The 19,322-nt window shown below is 34.6% G+C and overlaps 1 pseudogene; it reads left to right on the top strand.

Moving 5' to 3' along the window:
* Positions 1 to 16,225: 16,225 nt before the first annotated feature.
* Positions 16,226 to 18,739, top strand: LOC145992335 (26S proteasome non-ATPase regulatory subunit 11 pseudogene; annotated as a pseudogene).
* Positions 18,740 to 19,322: the final 583 nt, after the last annotated feature.

Below are 19,322 nucleotides of genomic sequence, written 5' to 3'. Positions count from 1 at the left end.
ATCCTCTGTTAAAGGCATCATGGATTTTGATTTTAATAAGACATTAGATGCTATGGTATGGCATTCATTTTCTATTCTATGTGCAAATTTTTTGATGGCATCTGGTCCCATGTATAAATATTCTTCACTAACAACACTATCCTGTACAACAACATAATAAAAACTAGAAGGTTCATGTAACTGGTATGATGTAATTGAAGATTCATCAGGATCTGGGCTGCATAATGCAAAGGGTTTGAGGTTTGATTCAAAATCACAGGCTATATATGCTGGGTGTTCCAACAAAGCTTCAAATTTTTTGAATTTGGCATTTTCACTTGGACTAGGCATCACCATATGAACAGGTTTATGGTTGCCTCAGTATTTTAAATGTTCAATTAATTTGTTTTTAGCAATTTCTGCATTTTGTTCACAAACACCATTCACCATTTTTCTACCATCAAATACAGTCAAACATCTTCTACACAACTTGAATATTGTATTGGATTTGCTTTGTTGTTTTCTGACTAAAGCTTCAAGACTGTGTATCAAAGTGTAATGGTATGTACTATCTCCCTCAATTAAGAGCAGATCAATCGGGAAAGCAGAATCATCATCAAGTGTACTGATTCTGAGGGGTTCTATCAAGCAATTGCCACGACCAGGAGAACAAATAAAAACATTAATAGATAATTGTTTACCATTGATATCCCTGGCCTTCTTTTCAAATTTATCAATATTCTGAACAGACATTGGATATTCTAAGCCCTCCATAGCATCATCAAAATCATTTTCATATTGTTTATAATAAGTTATTCTCTGAGGATTCCTTAAAACTGGATACAAAGCAGCTAAAATACACCACAGAAAGCATTTCTCATCATTATTTTCTATGTTAACCACGGATCTTTTGTTTTTAATATTGGCAGGTAATGGCAGATATGTAGATCCTTGTAATGGGCTGAATTCAGAAATATTAACATAGAGCTTGTGTGGAGATTCGCATAGGCTCCATCCCGATTCTTTTGCTGCAAATTCAGAGTGTTTAATATTCAATTGCTCTATCAAACTGCTTATTATTTTGTCTAAATTTGCATTTGTATATACAGCTACAGTTTCTGAAATGTGGGGCTGTCTAAATTTTGTGCCATTTGGTTTCTTATATTGTGTAAACAATTTGAGGGACAGTTTATAAGAGCCATTTTGTGCATTTAGAATTGCCTGCTCATCAGGATTTATACGGTTCAAAAAATTCTTAATATCACATTTCTGCTCTGATATAAACCGGTAATCCCTAAGTTGGCCAGCAAAACTGCTATGGATGGGTTCATAGCGTGGCTGCTTTGCTGCTCTAGCATTAACAGGTGTTTCAACCTTCCTTTTCAGACCAGATGAAGATGCTTGTGGGGGCAATGTTGATGACTGTGCAGAACAAGAATCTATATGTTTATATGTGAAGTATTCCATGCTATATTTTCTATGGCATTTTGGGCATATTTTTGTGGGAGTTCTGCATTTGTCTGGATTACAATTCCTTTGGTGCTTAGCCCAATTGGGGCTGGATATATTCTTATTGCATTGATTACAATATTTTTGATTTGGCATTTTTGTTGTTGGTTTATTATATAAAATTTCTTGGGATTCAAATCAAAATTCTATACTTAATAAAAAATATCAGTTGGGTTCAGCAGTATGCTTTGTATACCTAGTGTGTGTATATGTGTGTGTGTGTGTGTTAATATTTTTGGCTTTGGTATTTATATAAAATTTCTTGGGCTTCAAATCAAAACTCTATACTTAATAAACCTATGACAGGTTGTATAAAGCTGATAGCCTTCATGCACAAAGGTAGAATAAGTACAGAAGCACTGCCTTAGCACAAATGCATGTCTACACAGTCATGTCCTAGAAAAACAATGACCTAATACCATGTGTCATGTATAACAAACTGGGGCAGATATAAACCTTTTGTTCAATATATTACAAATATGTTTGATATGAATAATAAAAAATTCTGTCTATTAAATGAAATAGATTTGTAATTCAATTTATATAAATTTGCAATATTTTTGTGTTTAAAAAATATGAAGAGCACTGCAACAACATACCCTTACTCTTCAACAACTCTCACAATACTGGCTGATATGTAATGCAAAATCTCTTTATATAGCCTAAGCACGGACCGCATTGAAAACATCTGAAACAATAAGCCAATCAGAATATAACCCATCATCACATTATGTCATAACCAACCAATCAGAAAACAACACATCCCTAATAATTTATTGCATAATATTGGGTAATAATTTGATGCACAACATGATGCAATAGAAATAAACCAGAAGAAGGCCACATGTTGACCGGAAGTGGACCGGAATTGACCGGAAATAAGCCGGAAATGGGCCGGAAATATGCCGGAAGTGGACCGGTAAAAAATTATCGATTTTTTTCAAAAATTTGCAAAACTGCTTGCAGAGTTCAAATATCAGACCCCGCACTTGTAATATGCACCATCCTTGACTTATTCAAGAATCTAGACAATTACAAGTTTTTTGAAAAAATTATAGAGAGCAAAAATCTTCATTTTAACATGCCCATGTCAAATCACCAAGTCCCATGTCACCAGCATTAATAGTTCCAGAGATAATCAGAAAACAAAAAATTATTGATTTTTTTCAAAATTTAAGTATGTTGTTCAGTAGGGCACCACAAGTTCATATTTCCCTGTTGGAGTGCTTCAGCATGCATAGTTTTCAAAATATTAACAACTTTGTTAATATTGCACTTTTCCTAAAATTCTATTTATAGAACAGACACAAATTAGGCATTTGGAGCTTAAATATTGCTTCTATCAAAAAAATTATAGAGACCTAAAATATAGAGAATCATGAACAGAACACACCTGAACAAATTCCAAGTCTCTAGCACTTACAGTTTTTGAGAAATCACAAAATCAAAAAATTATCGATTTTTTTAACAAAACTTCTCAACAGCACACAGAGTTCAAATATGAAACCCCCATGCCTCTATCTTGCAAAATAGGCAAGTTATTCAAGATCTAGAGAACAACAAGATTTTTTTGAACAATTATAGAGAGCAAAAAGTTGCATTTTGGCGGGCCCATGTCAAATCACCAAGCCCCATGTCTCTAGCATTCACAGTTTCAGAGATATCAGAGAAACAAAATTATCGAGTATGTTGATCTATGGGACATGCCAAGTGCTTTCGCAAGGCTATTTAAGTAAATATGTGTGGGTGGGTGTGGGTGGGTGTGGGTTTTATGAGCATCTTGGCTTAGTTTTAGGTGTAGTCAAAAAAAAATATCAAGAGGGGCATATTGTTGACAAGCTTATGGACAACAATCTCACAAATCAATCTGAGGGGGTCATACTTTCACGCGAAATTCCCGAGGGCATTTTTACAAAAATCTTGGGTTAGACAGAGTACCACACTTGAGCAATAAGCTCATATGCACATCTTGAGCTAGTTTTAAGTGTAGCCAAATCTGCCTGAGGGGGGCTCATACTTTCTGGTGTTTATAATATCACAAATAACACTACTATTATCAATGTGGATTTAAACGTAACAGATCAACTACAGATCAATTTTTTTACATCAGACAGACACTTGAAAAAAGTGAGAATATAATCGAAATGTCTATCAGCTATTCATTGATTCCAAAAAGCATATGATTCGGTCAAATGAGATAAATTACATAATATATTAGTAGAGTTTGGAATACCTAAGAAGCGTGTTAGTATGATAAAAATATGCACCAGTGAAACAGAAAGGAAAATTCTTGTGGGTATTAATATGTCTGACAAATTTATAATTCATGATGGGTTAAAACAAGGAGATGCATTATCTCCATTGCTCTTTAATTTTGCCTTAGAATATGCTGTAAGGAAGGTAAAAGAAACTAAAGAAGGACTAAAATTAAATGGTGTGACTCAGTTGTTAGCATATGCAGATTATGTAGACTTAATGAGGGATGATGTGAATACAATTAAGAATAATGCTAAAATATTTTTCAAAACTGCTAAAGAGATAGTATGGGAAGTTAACAAAGAGAAAACTAAATATGTGCTTACAGGCCGAAACCAAGTGTTAGGTAATAATCAAAATCTAATTATTGATAACCACTCGTTTGAACCAGTTTGCAAATTCAAATACTTAGGAGTAATATTAACAAATGAAAATTATATTTAAAAGGAAATAAAAAGTAGGCTTAATTCAGGAAATGCATGTTACTTTTCTCTACATAAACTTTTGTCTTCTCGTTTAATATCTAAGAAACTAAAAGTTAAAATATAGAAAACAGTAATTTTGCCTGTAGTATTATATGGATGCTAAACTTGGTCCCTTACATTGAAAGAGGAACATAAATTAAGAGTATTTGAAAATAAGATCCTTAGGAAAATCTTGGACCTAAAAGGGATGAGGAGACAGGTGAGTAGAGAAGGTTACATAATTTAGAACTACATAATTTGTATTCATGTCCAGATATTATTAGAATAATGAAATCAAGAAGACTTAGGTGGGCAGGCCATGTGGCACGAATGGGAGAGGAAAGATGAGTTTACAGGATTCTTGTTGGGAAACCTGATAGTAAGAGACCTATAGGAAGGCCAAGACGAAGATGGAGGGACAACGTTGAGATGGACCTAAGGGAAATCGGTAGGGATATAAAAGAATATATAAAACTTGCTCAAGATAGGGAAAGATGGAAGTCCTGTGTTGCTGCAGCCATGAACCTTCGGGATTAAGAAGGGTAGGGAGATAGATAGATAGAATGCATCACAAAAAACTATTTGTCTCTGATTAAAAGGACTATCATCACAAGAGAACAGTACACCATATAAGTTTGTGACGAAAGTTCTCATATAATAGTGTACTACAGTGCTTTCGAAACCTGTTTAGTTGCAGGGGGTCCTTAGTGTTTAAAGATTTTCCATCGTGACCTTTCCAAAAATTTCAAATCATTAAAACTTAAGAATTTATTTATACTGCGTGTTGAACTCAAAAGTACCACCGAATATATTTCGAGAAGAACAATAAATATTGAAAAATTGCCTTCGCAGATATATAGGTGTGAGAGGGGCTCATGATATTAGTGGACACAATACTTTCAACTACATAAGGATATATGGTTTTCAACACAAACTTAGTTTCTTTTTTAAAGAAATGGAAACTTCATTCTATTTTTATCTCATTTTAAAATATGGAAAATTTCATTAAGGATAGCGTTTGTGAAATTGTAATACGCCATGTAGTTCTCAAGTAATTGTAACATGAAGTTTAGTGTGAATGCACATCCCCATTATCCTTTCGGCAGAACCGAGGGTTAAATACCGTCATTCATAAGCATTCAGCCTCCACGATTATACAGCATATTTTCTACACTCGCCATAGATAATTATAATCTCGGCCTTTTCGGAGTTTCAAATTATGACGTAAATGAATTAACTTCAATTAAAAATTAGAAAGATGTTAATGTGCTAACATTTATGTTTGTAACTGTTGGAGGAATGTTTAAAATTTATGTTTTTAATTAACAAATATTTTTGAACTCTCAAAGATGTATCAGAAACTTTTTTATAATTTGTCAAAGCTTATCATGTATAATCTACACACTTTTCTGTAACCCGCAGTTTTAGAACATAACAACTTTCCCAAGCAGAACGCATAGTTTGAAGAAGAGTAACACAATTGTTACGATACCCGAATGGCTTCAAAAAATGGATATGTATGTTACGACACACAAATCAACTTGTGAGAATGTTGGTTTGAAGCGTCAACTTCACGTTACAATTACTTGAGAAGTACTTGACGTATTACAATGTAGAAAACGAAAGTCTTAATGAATGCTTACGTACTTTCAAATAAGCTAGAAATATAATGGTGTTTCCATATTTTGTTTTTTAAAAAAAACTAAGTTTGTGTTAAAAACCACATTTCCTTACGTAGTTGAACGTATTTTGGACACTAATTCCATGAGTCCCTCTCATACTTATACATATGCGAAAGCAGTTTTTCAATATTTACTGTTATTCACGAAATATTTCCGGTTGTACTTTTAGGTTTTGCACCCTTTATATTTACCATATATACATATTTACGGTTGTGTGTGTTGTAATGTTGGAACGTTTGGAAAGGATTATTACATTTTTCTCCGCACCCAAGAATGGCAACTTTCAGGTATGAGTGAATACAAAATTTGGCTTAGATTTGCAGGAATATCGAGACTGATATAGACTCATAATATCCACGACCATTATTTGGGGATCTAAATGAAGAATGAACTCATTAAAATGGCGTACAGAGTAACAAAAACAGTTCTTTCCATCTTTTTTCCGCCAAATCCATTAGAGCGTAGGTGATGCCTGAACCCACCGTTTCCGTCCTTCTCTCTTCTATACCATCTTCATTATTTCTTGGAATGTCTTCCTTCTTTTCCCTTTTAATTCTTCCACCTTATCTTAATGTCTTACTTGGTCAGCTTCTGGGCCATCTTTCACCTGATCTTGCCACCAAGAACTGCTTGGGTTTCCTTTCCTTCTCGATTCTGGTCACGTGCCCATAACATTTCAATTGTCTTTAAATCGTTCATTTTTTTGTTTCCTCCATCTCCCTTATCTCTTCAATTATTTATCATTCTCTGTCTCTTCAGGTTTTGCCTATTATCTTTCGGTAGCACATAATTTATACAGTTGTTATCTTTTTAAGTTCCTTTCCTTTTGCTGGCCAGCTCTCACTTCCTTAAAATGGTATTGGTTATATAGTTTATTTATATATTTGTAATTTCGCCTTCGTTCCCATTTCATATTTTCTAAATATTCTATAGTTCAATTGATAGTGTAACGATTAATAAATTTTGGCCAATTTCTTTATGATTCAAATTACTTTTCGATAGCCCTCGTATACATTCTTTTGTAGTCTAATCTTTTTGAATGTATATTTTATCCTTGTTAAAATTTTAACGCAGTTTCTGCCTAGCGAAAAAGAACGCAAACAAGTTGAAGCTTGAATTATTTTTCTTTCTTATCAACAATGGGTTCTTTTTCGTTCGGCGCTGCGCGGTTTTGTAAGTAAGTTTAGCTTTCATTGTGTTTCTCGATATGCCTTTTTGGAAGGGGTAATTGTTTAGGCTAAAAATAACTTTCCATATGTCTAAATTCTTTCTTCAGGGAATAGAATTGCGCAATCCCGTTTCGCTGGCAAAATAATCAGTCGATCAGTATATTCCGGAATCTTTAGGTGATTAAATCGCTTGTCGAGGTCCATGGCTGGGAGAATACAGGCGTTGTGTTGGGAGTGGCATGTCAGCTCTCCCTTCCACAAGGTCCAAGGTTTTTCGTAAGCCACCTTTCAGGATTTGTGCTGGTCAGCATTATCCTTAAAGGGGATTTTGGCAGGCTTATAAATAATTTGATTCATATATAAATATTTAATCTCAATAATTTAAAAATTGATATAATTCATAAATTTTAAATTCTGTCGAAGCTAGCACTGGTCAGTGTGGCTCCGATGTAAATTAAAAAATTAGGCTCTTCAAAGATACACATCCTTCTCGTCGAGCTAAGTTTTTTATTCTAAATCATTCTGAATTCTCCTGGTCAGGAGGTTCAATTAATTGAAAGTTTATTTCTTGTTACTTTAATCCGAAAGCATACCTCTGGTCAGAGGGTGCCTTTTAAATGTCACAGCTTATATAGTTTTCATGTCCGTTTTAAAGTCTGTGTATCCGGAACGTTGAGGAAAGTTTATTGGTTTCTCTTATTTAGGTTTATATTTGATGTAATTTTGAAACAGCTATAATAGGTGACCGGTCGTATATAAGTCTTTCTAGAAATCATTAGTGTAAAAGTTCTTTTGTTTTGCTTTTGCAATGTGAGTAGCCAAAAAGGGTAGACATAGAGTCCCCTATTATGTTAAAGAATTCCACGTGGACATTTGTAATTGTGGCCGAGATATGGCTTTGATATTGTGTAGAGAAAGGCTCAACTTATATTTTGTTATGAATGTTTTCTGGAGGTTGACCCTGAAGATGGTAGTTTACTTCATGAGTTCTAGAGAACATAATGCAGATGTGAAAATATGACAGAAGCACGAATAGAAATTTACGGAAAGATGTTATTCAAATTTTTCTTTGGTTTTGGTTAATAATAATTTTGTCGAACTTTAGTTAATAATTTGTCACCGTTATTTGAAACCAAGTTAAAGCTGTGATAGTTCTATGATGGGATATGGACATGTTATATGGTTTTATGTTTACTCTATAGCAAGTTTCAGTCTATGTTACGGAAGTCGTTATTGATCTAAATTTTATCTCGGCATTGTTGTACTTTTCCTTTTGATCAGACGTTTGCATATTTTTCTTTTAACATAACTATATTTGAATTTGTGAATAAGTTGATTAACGTTTAAACGGAGAACCTTCTCTCATGTTAATTTTGGAAAGTTTATTGGAAATTTAAAATGTAAATAAATTTGTAATCGTTAATGGGTGTTTCCTTATAGTAAATTTGGTTTATAAGTACAAATTAACTGGCCTCCTTTTGGTTTGACGAGGTGTCCCGCCGTCATTGGTCAGTGAGGCGGAGGCTTTATCAACCCATAAGAAGTCAGTTTAGATTATGCTGATTTCGCTCGCGACTCGCATGAGTATCCTCATTGGTCAGTAGGATGCGGGTATGATCACGATGGAAGTTAAGCGTAAGGAAGGTTACCTACTTTAGAGTTAAGGTTCTTGGTTAAGTAAACATAAATTATTTTTTTATTATTCAAAAGTAGACCCTTACCCGAACTTTGGGATGCGGGCTCTCATGCCCCGCAGGAACTGAGAATTAGTCGTGTCAAATATATTATAACAGAAAGATAATTGGTAGGCAGCGACGCTCGGTTTTGGTCTTTCGAGGGGACCGAGTCGGTGTGTCGCGTGCCTTGGCAACGGGCTGACGGCCATTGTTCGTTGCAAGTGGAGTCCATAACGTGGGGCTAACAAGTTATTTGTTGCAATAGTATGCATTATTTAATTTTCAGACACGATTTGAAACTTCTGGCTAGGTTTTCTCCTTTTCGTTAAGTGTTCTTCCGATGTATTCATAACTTGGGACCTGCTCGAGTTGAATTGATTTGCAGTTCAGGTTTAGGTTTTCTTCTTCTGTTCTGCTCATCTTCATTATTTTCATCTTACTTTCACTACCCAACATTCCATTGTTCTTTAATGTTCCTGTCCATTCCAGTGCCACTATTTGTAACTTTCCCTCTGTATTTGCAATGAGTACTATATCACCTGCATTCACCAAACTTTGTCAATACAATGCCGTCATTATCCATATTCCTACCTTTGTTTTCTGTTTTTCGTTTGCCTATTTTTATCACTCCATCCATTACCGTTATAATGCGTATTAAGCTCAAACTGTTCCTTGTTTTACCCCTACATCCATCATAAAGGTTTGTGATGTTTCACCGTTCAATCGAACAATTCCTTCTACTTTCTCATACATCAACTTTACTGTTCTGAATAGTCTGCGTGAAACCTTCTTCCGTTTTAGTAGTTTGCATATTACCTACCGTGGTATCAGGTCGAGAGAAGCTTTCAAATCGAGGAACGGCATGTTTGCTTATTTTCCGTTAATCGAAAATCAGTCCGATATATTCCGAATTTAGTATATGTGGCCTTGAGTGCGTCTCCCTAGGCAGAATTCCATTTGTTCCTCTTAGAAGTTCCAATGTACTTTCGTATATTTTTACTATAACAAATGAGAGACATTAATCTACATAGTTTCCGTAGTCTGTAGTAACTCCCGTCTTATAAATGCGAATTTTTTATGTTTCTCGTCCAATCCATTGATCCTTTGGAATGGTTATCTTTGCCCACATTTCAAAACAGTGAGGTTAATTCCTTTTTCAGCACTTTTCCTGTATACTTTATAAGCTCTGGGCATATATCAACAATTCCTATTGCTTTTCATTTTTTTTATTCTTTTAATAGCATCTTTAACTTCTGCTGCTATAGTATTTCCTTTCATGTCATCTTCCTCTACATATATACTACATAAACTTGCTAGGAATCTCCTCTTTCTTCTTTCCTGAATGAGTTTACATAGTACTGTCTCCAAACCTCTACGGTATTGCCTGTTTCAGTTTCCAATTCATTACAATTATTCCATACGCTCTTAATTCTTTTGACAAAATTTCCTCTAATGTTTTTAATCACCATTCAGTATTTATTTTATCTTGACGGAAATTTTCCTCTACTTCATTTCCAAATTCTTGCTAAGATGCTTGTTTTGCTTCTGTAACAATATGTTTAGTTTCATTCTTCTTCTTTGGTATTCTTCATGTTTCAGTAGGGTAGATGTTTCCAAGGAGTTATTGCAGGCTTCTTTGTTTTTCTTTAACTTCATTCTTTACTATATCATTGCATCATTTTGTCCTGCGAATTGATTTTGGTTCAATTCTAGTCCTTCCACACACACCTTCTGGTAATTTTAATATAATTTGTTTGAGATGTGATTAGATTTGTTCTACGTCATCATCTAGCTACTCTAGCTACTAGCTATTCGTAATATATTGAGGACTAAAAGAGGCAACGTTTTTAGTGCCAAAAGAGAAAGTGTTGGGAAATCGCATTGTTCCGCACATCAGCCAGTAAGAACGTTCACACTAGTAACCTCTTTATACGACCTCTGAACTACTTAGAGAGCTATCAGTCACATTTCACGTTTACCACATTACACAGCATGGCACATTTCAAAGTTTCACGTGGAAAACATTGTTTGAATTCTTGTGGCACTTACATCGTTTACCAATATTAGTCTTCAATTTACCTTTTCCCCATATGCTCTCTTTTATTCGTTTTCTCTCTCTTGGTTTTGGAGTTATCTTACATAATACTGATATATGCGTTTGTTGTCTTACATTTTCTATATCTGAAGTTTTTATCTGTGGCAAATAGTTTGCGGTCCGTTGTTTACTCTACCCCTCTTTTAACTTTTACATACAATAGATATCCTATGGAATATAATATAGTCGTTGATGTTTTTGCTTCTCTTCCATCGGCTTTAAAAGTAATTTGGTGGATTTTATTGTGTTTAAAATATGAATTTCCTATTTTCATGTTAACTTGCTATTCGATGTAGGCCTAGGGATGTGGCGACCTCATCCCCCTGTGGCTTGTTCACTGCAGTTAGTCAACCAACATAGTGAAATAGTCAACATCTTTTTTTGGGGGGGGATTTACAATTCTGTCATGTCATGGCTGTATGAGCGTCCACAATCGGCAGATGTGAAGTATGGTAGGTGGACTACAATGTGAACCTCCCAGCTAGATCCGAGGGATCCGCTGACCAACAACAGGTGTGGTCGTCCATTCATATTGGGGGGTAGGTGTAGAGTTGAAAACTCTGCACTGTAAAAAAACATGTTCAGAAACAGCAATATAAGGCCTTGGATGTTCCCAAGGTAAAATATTCCAGAGATAAAATAGTCACCCATTCGGATCACCGGGCGGGGACAACTTTGGGAAGTCCCTGGACTTTGGAAAAGGTCTACATTAAGAATAAGGATAATAAATTAGGCACCTGGAATGTTCTGAGCCATTACCGGCCTGGAGCATTACAGTGTACAATTAATAAGATATTTAGTATAAATTAGATGTAGTAGCTGTCCAGGAAGTTAGGTGGCCAGGAGAAGGGAATTGTAATACTAAAAATGATACTTTTTTCTATGGTGGTACTGAAAATCATAATTTTGGAACAGGCTTCTTCACAAATAATAGAATTATCTCTGCTCTTAAAACAATATAATTTATTTATGATAGGAAAACATATGCAGTTTTACAGGGTAGGTGAAGTAAAATTATTTTAATAAACATACATGCACCAACGGAAGATAAAGATGAAAATACTAAATATGATTTTTATGCAGAATTAGAACAGCACTTTGTAAAATTTTCTCTGTATGATATGAAAATTCTGTTAGGTGACTGTAATGCACAGATTGGCAAAAAAGATATGTTTAAACCTACGATTGGTAAATAAAGTCTTCATGAATTAAGAAAAAGAAGAGACTGGTGAGTGGAAAATGTTACATAATTTAGAACTACATAATTTGTATTCATGTCCAGATATTATTAGAATAATTAAATCAAGAAGACTTATGTGGGCAGGCCATGCGGCACGATTTGGAGAAAAAATAGTTGTTTACAGGATTCTTGTTGGGAAACCTGATGGTAAGAGACTTGCAGGAAGGCCAAGACGAAGATGGAGGGACAACGTTGAGATGGACCTAAAGTAAATTGGTAGGGATGGAAAAGAGTAAATATATATCTTGCTCAGCTTAGGGACAGATGTAAGGCCTGTGTTGCTGAAGCCCCTTCGGGTTTAGGAAGGCTAGAGAGTTAGTTAGTTATTTAAATATTTTCATCTTATTTACTGTACAGATGTCCAGCAGTCTCTGTCCGTTTCCATTCTTGATCTCATTTCCATCTTACTGTCCAAACACTCCCTGCCCATTTCTCCAGTAATTACACACTCTTCCATTTAAAACTAGAAGGCCGGAGGTATATGTATACCTAGAAGTTCCATCATCGGTCATTTTGACCGAAAATGTTTTATGCACAACATAAGTGCTTATAATAATAAGATATTAATTACATCGTAAATGTGTAATATTATCCTACATAATATATTTATTAGAGCACTTACGTTACAATAAGTGTTGATATTATTAATAATAGTTACAATAATTAATATGTACTACAATATTCAATATTAATTTTTTCCCTTATTGAATCTTCAATACTGGTATGAAATAAATTGTAATGTTATGCTTTTCACAATGCCAATAACAATTACTTGATTTATTTGCAAAAATATTATTTACATGATAGTTTACAATTTTATTTTTATTACGAATACCTTTAGAAAATGATTAACACAAGTGTAATAGTCATATATGTGAAGATATATGTTTGTTCAAAGCACAATATATTTGAAACAGAATATAAGGTTTTCATTTTTTACTCGTATTCCGACCAAATCCAACACTTCAAACTCTTGGTGGAACACTGACCACAAACTGCCTTCTCGTAAACGCAACATGTGTTCAATGTCTTGCTTCTCTTACACTTGTAGACCCTAGCGACGTTTCACTTTTCCTGAAGTCTTCTGTTTGTTTGTTTCGGAGACACCGTTTTGCATTATTTGTTGAAGGTTCGCTTTTCGGACTTCCTCTGCGAGTTGCAATGGAAACTTGTGCAACTGAATGTTCTTCCCTGTCACTTCCTTACACATTATCCAGGCATCATTCTTGCAAGATCGAGCACATTATTAAGTACAAGCACTGTCCATCTTTTAGGTTGCAGCTCACTACGTCTTAGTAGAATTGTAGATTTCTACTGTTTCTGGGAGCTTCTTTTGCTACTTTTATAATTCATCTCGTAGGTGTAGAGTACTAAGAGCAGGACATTTTTGTTTCCCCCCCCCCTTGGTATACTGTCAGCGTGATCGATCACAGTCTTCATTACGGTGGTTTCAGAGAGAGGTGCTTTACAACTTTCCACTGCATCTGGAATTTCTGTCCATTTTCTGTTCACTGTACCGACCAGGCTTGTTTGTTGCCATTTGAGCCTCTCAGCGAGTTTCAAAGACGTGAAGAAGTTGTCAGTTGTGACGTTGTGTTCTTTCTTCAGGTAAGGACTCATAACTTGCATGATAACATGATAATTGTCGCAGGTCATGAAGAATTTGTAGTGCAGAAAAACGACGAAAATGAGACATTCTTCTGAACATCTGAACCTAACAAGAGACGTTTTATTTTCGAGCTTTCGTTTTTGCTGTCTTCTCCACGAGCCTGTCCCTTCTTGAATTCGATTACGACATTTCAAGGAAGAAATCAAGAATAAAATCCGTGCATGTAGAATTGACAGTCAGTACTGAGCATTTGCCGTTCTTTGAGTGTTCTGCTGAAATTTGTTTTCATTTGTCTAGGTCAAGCGCCACAAATGTAACTCGCCTGAGCAGATGAAATACTGCTCGCTTTGTTGCAAACTAATGAAAGAAAAATTGTCAGATTTTCCCTATTACCAGCTGAGAGTTATGTAGGACTGAGATCGTGTATCTGACCTCCAATGTATACCGATTCCGCTTTATTTACGTTAATTACTCCGTTTTAATGCAATTCTATTTCAATGCACAAATAGTTGTCAGTGTGAATCCGCGTGCAACTGATATTATTTTTCCATTTCGTAACTGCAAATAGGCACGAGTTGGCAGCCAGTTTTCACCTGGTTGAATTTATAAGACACATTCGGCATAAGCGTCTCCATCACACCTCATCCCACAAATTTTAAAAGTCAAAGGGAATAAATATACGTCATTGTAACTCAGCTGAAAACTGTATGACAATAAAAATAATACATTGTCATAACAACATATGAAAATAGTTAGGCTAAGTCTCAAGTTCCACATTTGAGCAATATTTATAATAATTTAGTCATATGATTACTCAAAATTTATTCATATAATGCAATTAAATGTCTGAAATTATTATTTAAACTAATTTTATTAAATATGATGTTTAAAAAACCCAATTTGTATATAATGACAAAATTATCAAATTGTGCAATATGTTGAATTCATATTCATAACAGTTATTTTTGACTGACAAAATGAAAAACAAATATTTTAAATCATATGTGATCTTTCAGACAAGAAAGATATGATACATTCAAATTTATAATTAAATTTATTGAAATTATGTACATTTGCATTGGCATCAAGGTTTATATACAAAGGTCAACTCTTTAAAATTGTTCAATGTATAATATGATGTCATACTTGGTATTTTGTATCAACATTCAAAAAATGGTAATTGTAATCATTAGATAAGTATATTGTGATATACATAGTAAAATAGCTGTAACAGAGCAAATATGTACATTTACTACACAAACATTCAAACTGTTAAGCACTTATGGACAAAAATATAAAACAAAAACAATTGAAGATAACTCATACTAAAAAATCTGGCTTGAACCAGTTACTCTAATACTAGTTGTCTGTGACTTTAAAAGGATCTCAGGATGGAAAAAAGATAAGTACAGATTTATCAATATGAAATGGTGATATATTTGTACAATAATTGTTGCTTTTAAAGCATTAAACTGGGTAATGTTATAATAACTTGGATGTTTAAGTTATATAGAAGCCTTTTATGACTCGAATGAACTTTGAATATGATATAATCTTATAAAGATTCAAAAGTTGTGGAATTACACTGATATGTATAATAGATGCCATGTTGAATTGGAAGCAGTGAATAGGTATCTGTTTTCATCTTCCTTAACGGGCAAACTTGTAAATGTTACAGTTCCTCAAATGAGTGCTTTGAGGAAGGTCGCATAGAGTGACACTTATATGTTCTACGTTTGGAGGTGATTTGATCAGATGATGAATTTAGAAAACTGAAGCTCAGAATTGTAGATACAAAGACTTGCTTTATCCTGGAAGGAGATAACAAAGGTATTTTTTTTTATGTATAGCATTGATATCTTATAAATGTTCTTTGAACATATGCATAATTTGATGCTTTGTAATTTTTGTTGTTTCTAGTTTTTATTTTTTATTTTTATCAATATAATAATTATAAAGTTATCAGTATATGTAAATTTAAATTTCCTTTTCAATATAGCACCATAGCTACCTATTGTGCTGATACTGAGTTTGAATTATACTGACAAAGTCGTTATATATTTAAGATTATGAGACGTCCGGTGATTAGTTGAAAAGGTTCAAGCTTATAATAATCTTTGTATTGTTTTGTTTCTTGTTCTTGTTTCTGAGGTTAGGTGTTTATATCTTTAAACATGTCAGATCCAAAGTTGGATTTCTGCTTGGCAGATGTTTTGGCTGCTCTCAATGCTATCAAGGATGGCCAAACAGAGCTCCAAGCTAATCAGGAGGATCTCAAAGCTAATCAGGACAAGACTAATGCTCAATTGACAGAGCTGAATGATATTATTAAAACTAGTATCTCAGAAGTCAGAGTGTTCAGAGGTGAAATCAAAGCTACCTGTACAGAGCTTAGAGAAGAGATCAAAGATGAACTCGAGGTGGGCAAAAATACAAAAATGGCGGCAGTTATATGTGTGGTAAGAGCCCAGTCAACGTCAGTCGCGAATAAGTTGGACGAAACAGATGATCTGTCCAGGCTTCTGCAAGAACAGGAAAATGAAAGTGAAGAAGATGCAATTCGTCTCAAATAACAAAGTATCTTGAAACTAGGAGAGACTTACAAGAGAGATGGCAAAGCTAAAGAACTGGCTGAACTTATTAAGCAGACAAGACTCTTGCTGTGCACCATTAGTAAGAGGAAGGCAGTAAAATTGGTTCGTGCTTTGGTTGACATGTTCTTGGATCTGAAAGCTAGCATTGGCAGTAAAGTTCAGTTGTGCAAGGAGTGCATTGAGTGTGCAAAACAAGATAAAAAGACTATCCTCCGGCAGTATTTGGAAGCCTGCCTAATAGCTTTGTATTTTGACACTGGAATGTTTCCTGAAGCTCTTCACTTGGAATCGGCCTTATTAAGAGAACTGAATAAGTTACATGACAAGAATTTATTGCTAGAGGTTCAACTTCTAGAAAGTAAAACTTACCATGCCTTGAGTAATCTTCCGAAAGCAGTGCAGCACTTACCTCAGCTCGCACTACAGCTAATTCAATATTTTGCCCTCCAAAACTACAAGCATCGCTTGATATGCAGTCAGGCATTCTTCATGCTGCTGATGAGATAGACTTCAAAACAGCATACTCTTACGTCTATGAAGCATTTGAAGGCTATAATAGTGTGGAAAGCTCAAAGGCTTTGACTGCATTGAAGTGCATGCTGCTGTCTAAAATAATGTTGAACACACCAGAAGATGTGCAGCAGATCATAAGCGGGAAACTGGCTCTGAAGTATGCCGGAAGTGCAATTGAAGCTATGAAGTGTGTTGCTCAAGCAAGTCTTAAGAGATCTCTGGTAGACTATCAGGAGGCTGTGGATAAGTTTAAAGAAGAACTGGAAAATGATCCAATTGTTCGAGCACATTTAGACAGCATTTATGACACAGTGTTGGAACAAAACCTTTGTCAAATCATCGAACCTTATTCTCGTGTTCATGTGGATTATGTTTCAAAATGCATTAACATACCTGTAAACAAAGTAGAGAAGAAACTTTCCCAAATGATTTTGGACAAGAAGTTTCACGGTATTCTAGACCAAGGTGAAGGGGTGTTTCCCCAAAGTGTTTCAAATGTCCAGTTGAAGGATACAATTAGGAAAGGCACCAAACTTAAATTGAAACAAATTAATAAGACTGTTTTCACCAATTGCCCAGGTGCAAGGAGAAAAGTAACAACTCATCCTAAACATGTTCGTAAAAGAACATTCAGGCAGCGGTGTTTGAAATTATGGAGGAGAAAATTTAGTCTAGAAGCATTCCAAGCTTACTCCTCACATATTTGTACTTTGACTGTGATAGTATACTTGATCATGCATCGTACACTTGTACGCAGAAGATGTCACTATGATGTCATGAAGTTAAAGTTAACTCAAATTTGTAATGTCGTAGACTTATATTTTAATAATTTGATTACTTACCTGTAATGTATCTTTTCAAAGGCATTGTTGCAGTCTGCAGACATGTCTTACTATATTTTATCAGATATGTGACTGAAAATTACTTGATGGGTAAAGATTGTTACATACTTATAGTGCTTATCATTTGTGATTAAGTTCAGAATTACAGTAATATGAGGTATGAGTGTTGTAACATTCTTATGTAGTTGCATATATTTGGAAAAAGTATGTTATGAAACATACATAGTTTTATTAGTATGTGAATTTGAAACATACAGTTTAGCAAAATAACTATATTGTGTACATGTAACATCTGATATGAAGAGTTATCTTGAATACTTTCACTATGACAGTATCAGTACATGTTTTAATTTGGGTATTGTCGATGGAGTAAGGTCAGTGGTTACATAGCTTGACATGTTGAGTCATGAATATAGTTCTGTTTCAATGCTGAAATCAATCAATCACATATGCAAACCCTAAAGTTGAAAATTATTATCAAAGATTCTTTGTTTAAAGAAAATAATTACACTTTACTTTGTTCTGTGTGAACATAAAGTATCACTTAGTGGCCTAAGGATAGGTTCACATGCTTCCGATATCATGTGAAGTAAAGACATGTCGACTTTGAAGTGTTAAAAGGGGATGTTGAAGAAACCGAATACAGGTTTCATCCAAACACAGAAAAGTCTCGGAGCGTCACGCCTTAGAAGGTTCAATATAATAATTTGGAATTTAATATAGTTTATCTCAGATTGCACGGTGATAGTAGGGAGAGTAGTTAGAACACTCACACCCGATGGTAACCTGTTGTCTAGGTAAAGTAGGGGAATATTAATAAAGGGGTTCATGCATATTTATTCACTTTGTTCAGCAGTCTGATTCTTCTGTTGGAATACACTGTTAGCAATAAAGGTGCGGTAATTTGGGCACACGTGTGGGCACATTTGACCACATGTAAGCTGACAACTTATTATAGTTGTATACCCATCTCACTTTCAAACTTTTTAATTTTAACAAAGATTGATTTGCCATACATCCTGAAATATTGTTGCAGGATAATTTAATCTATACTTACCATCCACAGAGTGAAGTAACTCTAAGGGTTGGTTGGTTGGGAGTTCCTTATTGACTGAGTATCAATTGTGGTACATAAGACCTCAGTTCTTTACTTTTTTAATTATTCATATAGTAATTTTGGCATGAAATTGCTTATGCTAACATGTTGTTTATTTTGTTGGTTTGAAGGACAAGAGATACTGCTTCATTTCACAACCATACCCATGAGGGTTGGTTGGTTGAGTTCTTCTCTTAGGATGTTGGTTAAAGGTGGTACTGTGAGTCACGGTACTTTGTGCATAATTTTTCTTTTGTCGGATGTCAATGTCAAAATTTTCTCTTTTTCGTGCTTCTTTTCTTGAGTCAGAAACATTAGGTCAGATATGAAGTCTTCTTCTGTAGAGTTTGCTTTAAGTTGATCTTCATGATCCAACATTGGTCCTCATTCAAATTTCTTGATCCTTAGTTGTGTTGAACGGTGGAAAAATCCAATATAACAAATATTCTTTGTTATGTGTATTTTGGAATGCAAAAAATGTATAATATAATGTGATGGCATGTGCATAATAATTTTAAATGCTAAGATTTAGCTTTGGCTTGAAAAATATTTACTAGAGCACAAAGATTCCAAGAGTTGAATCGTAGGCTCAAATAGG

The sequence above is a fragment of the Lepisma saccharinum genome, chromosome 9, assembly GCF_977018435.1.
Source record: "Lepisma saccharinum chromosome 9, izLepSacc3.1, whole genome shotgun sequence".
Lineage (NCBI taxonomy): Eukaryota > Metazoa > Arthropoda > Insecta > Zygentoma > Lepismatidae > Lepisma > Lepisma saccharinum.
This window is presented reverse-complemented; position numbering and strand designations above follow the sequence as displayed.